General features: G+C 45.3%; 1 long non-coding RNA gene across 1 annotated transcript; it reads left to right on the forward strand.

Annotated features, from left to right (window-relative positions):
- The first annotated feature begins 2765 nt into the window (after nucleotides 1-2765).
- Nucleotides 2766-6649, forward strand: LOC139278241 (uncharacterized). The gene is made up of 3 exons (XR_011596221.1): nucleotides 2766-2781; nucleotides 5576-5832; nucleotides 6443-6649. It is a non-coding gene; the product is annotated as an uncharacterized lncRNA (long non-coding RNA).
- The last annotated feature ends 814 nt before the right edge of the window (nucleotides 6650-7463 follow it).

Here is a 7463-nt window from a genome sequence, read left to right on the forward strand (position 1 = left end):
GCATATCCCCCACTCTACCATTATCAACAGGCCAGGGGACCAACCCTGGTTCAATGAGGCAGCTGCAACACAAGACAACATGCATGCTAGCAGCAGAAGCAGCATGCTATAAACAGAGTTATGCGATCCCACAATCAATGGATCAGATCAAAGCTCTGCAGTCCTGCCACGTTCAGTCATCAATGGCAGTGGACAATTAAACAACTTAACTGGAGGAGGAGGCCTGATGAATATCTGCATCCCCAATGATAGCCCAGCAGGCAAGTGCAAAAGACAAGGCTAAAGCGTTTGCAACCATCTTCAGCCAGAAGTGCCGAGTGGATGATCCATATCATATGATGGTTTGTTTTGTTCTGATGATATTATGGTAAGAGATGTTACCAAGCAAACAAAGAATTATAATTAGTACTTTATTTGCTAAGAAAATTATTTCATAATGCTTTAATCTCTGAATGGATGTGAAATGCATCATTTGTTCTATATAATGTCAACATAAGTGTGTGACAAACATCAAAGTCTAGTCTGGATGATCCATATTGGCCTCCTCCTGAGGCCTCCACCATTACAGAAGCCTGTCTTCAACCAATTCGATTCACTCCACGTGATATCAGGAAATGGCTAAGTGCACTGGATACAGCAAAGTCTATGGGTCCCGACAACATCCCGGCTGTCGTGCTGAAGATTTGTGCTCCAGAACTAGCCGCACCTCTAGCCAAGCTGTTTCAGTAAAGCTACAATACTGGCATTTATCCGACAATGTGGAAAACTGCCCAGGTATGTCCTATCCACAGAAAGCAGGGCAAATCCAATCCAGCCAATTACCACTCCATCAGTCTATTCTCAATCATTAGCAAAGTGATGGAAGGTGTCGTCGGCAGTGCTATCAAGTGGCACTTACTCACCAATAACCTGCTCTCTGATGCGCAGTTTGGCTTCCACCAGGACCACTCGGCTCCAGACCTCAGCACAGCCTTGGTGAAAAGTTGAATTCCAGAGCTGAGGTGAGAGTGACTGCCCTTGACATCAAGGCAGCAGTTGACCGAGTGTGGCACCAAGGAGTCCTAATAAAATTTTAGTCAATGGGATTCAGGGGGAAAATTCTCCACTGGCTGGAGTCATACCTCGCACAAATGAAGATGGTTGTGGTGGTTGGAGGTCAATGATCCCAGCCCCAGGACATCGCTACAGGAATTCCTCAAGGCAGTGACCTAGGCCCAACCATCTTCAGCTGCTTCATCAATGACCTTCCCTCCATCATAAGGTCAGAAGTATGGATGTTCGCTGATGATTGCACAGTGTTCAGTTCCATCCGCAACTACTCAAAAAATGAAGCAGTCCATGCCCACATGCAGAAAGACCTGGATGACATTCAGGCTTGGGCTGCTCAGTGGCAAGTAGCATTCACACCACACAAGTACCAGGCAATGACCATCTCAAAACAAGCGAGAGTCTAACCACCTCCCCATGATATTCAACGGCCTTACCTTCGCCGAATCCCCCACCATCAACATCCTGGGGCTCACCATTGACCAGAAACTTAATTGAACCAGCCACATAAATACTGTGGTTACAAGAGCAGGTCAGAGGCTGGGTATTCTGTCATGAATGTCTTGCCTCCTGACTCCCCAAAACCTTTCTACCATTTCCAAGGCACAAGTCAGGAGTGCGATGGATTACTCTTCACTTGCCTGGATGAGTGCAGCTGCAACAACACTCAAGAAGCTCAACACTGCTTAATTGGCACCCTATCCACCACCTTCAACAATCACTCCCTCCACCACCGCATGTGGCTGCAATGTGTACCATCAACAAGATGCACTGTAGCAACTCGCCAAGGCTTCTTCGGTAGCACCTCCAAAACCCACAACCTCTATCACCTAGAAGGACAAAGGGCAGCAGACGCATGGGAACACCACCACCTGTAAGTTCCCCTCCAAGTTACACACCATCCTGATTGATAAAGGAATGGTGATATATTTTCATCGCTGGGTCAAAGTCCTGGAACTCCCTCCCTAATAGCACTTTGGGAGTACCTTCGCCAAAAGGGCTGCAGCGATTCAAGAAGGGGGCTCACCACCACCTTCTCAAGGCCATTAGCGATGGGCAATAAATGCTGGTCTTGCCAACAAGGCCCACATCCCAGGAACGAATAAGTAAAATAAAAAAATTGGAGGGAAATTTTCCCAGCAATAAACTGTGATTGAAAACTGGTTGTTTGGCCTTGACATTTATGAACAAAAGAAAACATTTACTTTGTTTCTATCTTCACAGATGCTGCCTGACCTGCTGAGTATATCCAGCATTTTTTGTTTTCATTTCAGATTTCCAGCATCCACAATATTTTGCTTTTGATTGTTTCCTTCAGGCAGCCTTCTTCCCGCTGCTGTGGCAAGGCCCCAAGGGCCGCGCCAGCGAGTTTCTGTCTGCCAGTCTGTCGCAACTCCCCAGTGCAGGCCGGGCAGCCCACCTCTGCATGTGTTCCTATCACCCAAAAGGCAGAAAGAAAGGTCAGGGTCATGGGTCAGCTCCATGGCAGGCGGACATCCTGCCCTTCAGAATGTGGCCCCCAATCAGAAAATTGATGCCTGTGGCTAATGATCAGTTACCTCTCTGCTTAACTGACAGTCTAGCATATTTGAATATAATAACTCTTTGTAACCATAATTTCTATGTATTCCCAGCCATTCCAGCTGCTGTACTTATGATAATCATTGGAGTAAGCACAGACAATTATGGCCAGTATTCGATTCTTGTCAACAACAATTACAGCTCTACTACCATGTAAGTTTAATATTTTGGTTGAGATGATAATTATTTGATTCCATCTTATCAAAGCTATACTAGTGCAGCAAGATCTAAAATACAACCGGGGTAAATTTCTTTGCGGCTTCCCCCACTGTTGCTGTAACTTCAGCGGAAACTCCAACTATGCGCGTAGATGAGAATGATATTACTGGACCTCTCTTCTGTCGTCCAGCTCCATGGAACCACCCGTTTTACATTTCTCCCGATTTTTATTTCCTTTGACTTCAGTGAAAATAACTGTTAGTACTGTTAACTGTTTGAACTTCCCAGAATGTATAGTATTAATTTTGTGAGCTTTCCCAAAGATCAGCATGGTTTAAAACACAGTTTGAAAGACCCCTTTTCCTACACGAGGCCGGATTGTACGCAAAAAATCTTAGAAATATGGTAATAATTGTCTGCATTTTTCAGCTACAGACAGAGTAAATGATTCTCTTTATACAGGGTGTCATGTATGTAACCACAATGTAACACCACTGTATTATTGTATACACACAACCTAGATGCACACCTTGACCACAAGGGGTGAACTTGTGGGAGACACTCCTTACCTGATCTCCCAGGTATATAAAGGGAGGTCCCATGCAGGGTCATCACTTGTTGAGTGCTGTGAATAAAGAGTTGAGGCCACAGAGTGACCTTGTCCCCAGATGTGCCTCGTGTGGTTTCATGCTGTAGAGTAAGGACTTTACACAGGCACATGTTGATATTATTTTCACGGTGGTATAACTTACTTTTCATTCACTATGCCAAGTGTGACCTTCATATTTCTTGCTCCTTGCTCTCCACACTGCCTCCCCCGAAATGTTGGTCGACCCTTTTCACTGTGACCACAGTTTTGTTTGTTGCACCTTAATGGTAGAGAAATATCCACATAAGATAGTAATGAATAGGTCTTTGACCTGGTAAACAACATTGAACTAATAAATAAAGCACAATATAACCAAAAAGTCACATATTGTAAATGGACCAGGAATGATTAAATTCCAGTTTTAATTATGTGATCTGTTGTCATCAGTAAATGGTGATAATTCTCGGTCATCCAGGTTGAACGTCCCTTATCCAGCACACCCTTATCCGGAACCACCCCTTGTCCAGAATCATTCCTGCATGCGCAGAACTCCGGCATGAACAAATTAAAGTCCTTCCTCGCTGCCGACTCCCGCAATCGATGGCCTAACCCTGCTAACCCTGCGATCCATTGCCCCATCCCCTCTCCAGCCCCATGATCTCTCTGCCGCACTCCCAGCCCCAAGCGAGACATTCCCAATATCCCCTTGCTCAGTACCTGTACCATCCAATTTATCGTGACCACCTCTCGTTCGGATAAATCCCTTATCCAGAGCAGGCCAGGTCACGAGGGTTCCGGATAAGGGAGGTTCAACCTGTACAACATAAAATGGTTGAAACTATTCTATGGCCGAGAAATTATTCTTGGCGATTACAGTAATAAAAGCTCAATAAGACATTCCGCTGTCTACTATTTTAACAGCGACATCAACCTGTTAATATAAATGGGTTAACGCTAGTGATAAAATAGCACGGAGAAGAATGTCATACTCATGCATCAAGCATCCATCCACTAATATCCAACTGCAATTTCTAGGCTTCTAACTAGAAGAGAATGGATTTGCTTATGCTAGGAAGCAAGCTGTATCTATGACACAGTGGCAGTCATTGCTTTAATCATCATTCCTTTATCTAGTGAAACTTTTCTGTATGCCTTATGGGTAGTTACAACATTGAGAGTGATTAGTTAACACACTCTAAGTTAAATTCACACAAAGGCTATTTTAACTAAATCATTAACCCCCTTCAAAATGTTTATAAAGTCAATGGGAGAAAAATTCTGTTGCACCCTATTTGGAGGCGGTAACACTCGGCAGGCACACAAGTCTTGCCTCTCATCAGGAATTGGGTTTACCGCTCCCGAAAGGAAGTGGAGTGCAAAATAATGCACTCCATTTCCTTTCTGGGGCACTAGCGGGGCGGACACGTTGGGAGCATGGTGCACGCTACGCACTGGGCCGCGTAGGAGGGGGGTCTTCCCTTAATTAAAGGGAAGGGCCCAAGCTATGCACTATGTAGGATAAACATGGCCCTGTACCACCGGGGCGTGGGGCTGCCTTGCCAACATCCTGGCGATCGCGGCACGGACCCCACGTTCAAAGCTCGGCAAAATCGGCTGAATTTTTTTTTTAATGGCCCACACCTCCCCATTAACTATCACCTGCCGCCCTGTGCACACCCCCTGAAGCTGTCGCTGTCATCGCCCAGCGCAGCTTCAGGGGGCGATACCCAATTTAGGGTTTGGGGCAATAATGGGGCGCTGTGCATGGTGATGATGATGTCATTGCCAGTGCAGCGGAGCGGGGTGCTGTGGGTTACCGCCACCGCTAAACTCCCACAGAATTTAGCTTGAATCTTTAGTGGTGCCGCGCCAGGGCGAAAGTTGTTTGCGCCCTATTAGCGCTCCTCCCCCCCCAGGCCTGCTAACGGGAGACGCAAATGACCAGAATTTTTAGGCCAATTACTTTGTTAAAAGAATGCACATAGGAATGTTACATGCGCACGTTTCCTGCCTCTATTAAAATAACAGAAAAAGAGATATGATTAGTGCTCAAAGGTAATTTCTCCCCGTAGAGAGGCTTGATAAATTTAAATGGCGCTTCTCACTTTTGATGAAAATTGCAATTTTGCATGTTTCTGCACAAATTCTTCTTGTGGTATTTTTATGGATATTATCAGCCTTTTTCATGTTCTTTCACAGATGCTGGATAACAAACAAGACTGTGAATTATGTTACAAATGTTAGCTATTTCCTACTTATATTCCTGGGTAACACAATCATGCTGGTAATTCTGTGTGTAAAGGTGATCAGATTGAAAGGAGGTAATAAAAAGAGTATATTCACCATCCTGAGCCTGACCTGTCTGCTGGGCACAACATACGGCATAGCTTTGTTTTCACATGGACCTATGACTGAAGCTGCAATGTACGCGTTCTGCATCCTCAACCCTCTGCAAGGTTAGTCAGAGTAGAATTATATGTATTGACCAGACATAAAATCTTACAGTTTCAGTAGTCAATTGATTTTGATAAACTCTTACTTGCAGGCAAATTAATAGCCTCTGTTATAATTTGAGCAGCATACAATTAATTGACTTGTTGGTGGAATAACATGCTAGTGCTGTTCCATACAGTGGTTGGACACAAATTTCTGTCGATGATTCCTTGCATGGCAAGTTCCCCAACTCTGTCCTGGTAGGCATTGAGTTGAAGTCTCGTAATCCTGCAGGGAGGGAGGAAAATTGGCAAAGTCTGGGCCACTCTGACATGTCTCGTGTTTGGCAATTAGAGAGTGACACTGGTAAACACGAGAGAGCAAATCATCAGGACACACTTCTTGGTATGGAGAATAATAAATGCTAAAAGTTTGGAAACACCAAGATTAATCTATTAACATAACTCTATCGATGCAACAATTCTCCTTGCTGTACACCACAAAATTAACCTTGCCCATCTCAATTATTTCTATGCTTTGTAATTATTAATGACTAGAAATATTTACAAAAACTAATATAGTTTATATAAACAATGAAAAAAGGGTACTTAAATCGTTTCTTTTTGTTTTCAGGGTTTTTCGTATTCTTGTGGTATTTTATGTTAACACGACCATCCTCGGCCAGCGAGACATCAAAAACAAGCAAAAGTACAACTACTAATGAATACAACTGAAATGTCTGCCCATCTAGTTCTGAAGCCCAATGGTAAACTTTAATCTTTTGTTCACTTGTACAGAGCTTCGCACACCAGAAGCACATACAGGGAATTCAGGGAGTGCCCCCCACAACTTTCCATCATGGACAGAAAATGATGTGGGGTGTGTGGTGTGAATTCCTGATGTGTGCACCTAGCACGTGAAGCTCTGCACTGGGAGTGCTAAAGACAGAAAGTCGCCCATTCCATGTACACAAATATGCCAGAAAATGATTCCAAACTATGTTAAAGATATTTAAGCTGCGACTGGTGCAGGAGCTGCCAGGCACTGTGCAAGATTGCTAGAACGTTATGCTGATGGGGTTATATGAAATTGCATAGGGAAGGAGATTCGGATGAAGTACAGGTTGAACCTCTCTTATCAGGGACTCCCTTATCCGGCACCACTCCTCGTCCGGGGCCATTCCCGGCTGCCGGGTGGCGCATGCGCAGAACGTGACAGTCAAAATCTTACTCACCAATATAATCTTTCTCCTCAACCGGCTGCTTCACCCTTGTCGCCCTGCTGGACCTCCTGCAACCACAGTCCTCGGGACGGCCGCTCCTCCACACACTGCTACCTCGGGGGGTCGGGCCGACTGTTTCGAGGCCCATCGGCCCACTGACTCTTCTGGGCTCGCCTGCCCGCCGACTCCTTGTGGCCCGCCGTCACACCGGGGCCTGCCGGCTCTTCTGGGCCCGCCTGTACACTGATTGTCTGACTGACGAACTGACAGTCGGTCCAACCAATTGACACACGCACATACTTACCCCAGCAACAACACATAAAGGCGCAGTCCACCTAAACACGTAACCTCCCCATATCCGGCAAAATTCCTCGTTCGGGACAGGTCAGGTCTCAAGGCTGCCAGATGAGGGAGGTTTAACCTGTACCTGTA

This window comes from Pristiophorus japonicus, chromosome 13 (genome assembly GCF_044704955.1).
Source record: "Pristiophorus japonicus isolate sPriJap1 chromosome 13, sPriJap1.hap1, whole genome shotgun sequence".
In the NCBI taxonomy this organism is placed as follows: domain Eukaryota; kingdom Metazoa; phylum Chordata; class Chondrichthyes; family Pristiophoridae; genus Pristiophorus; species Pristiophorus japonicus.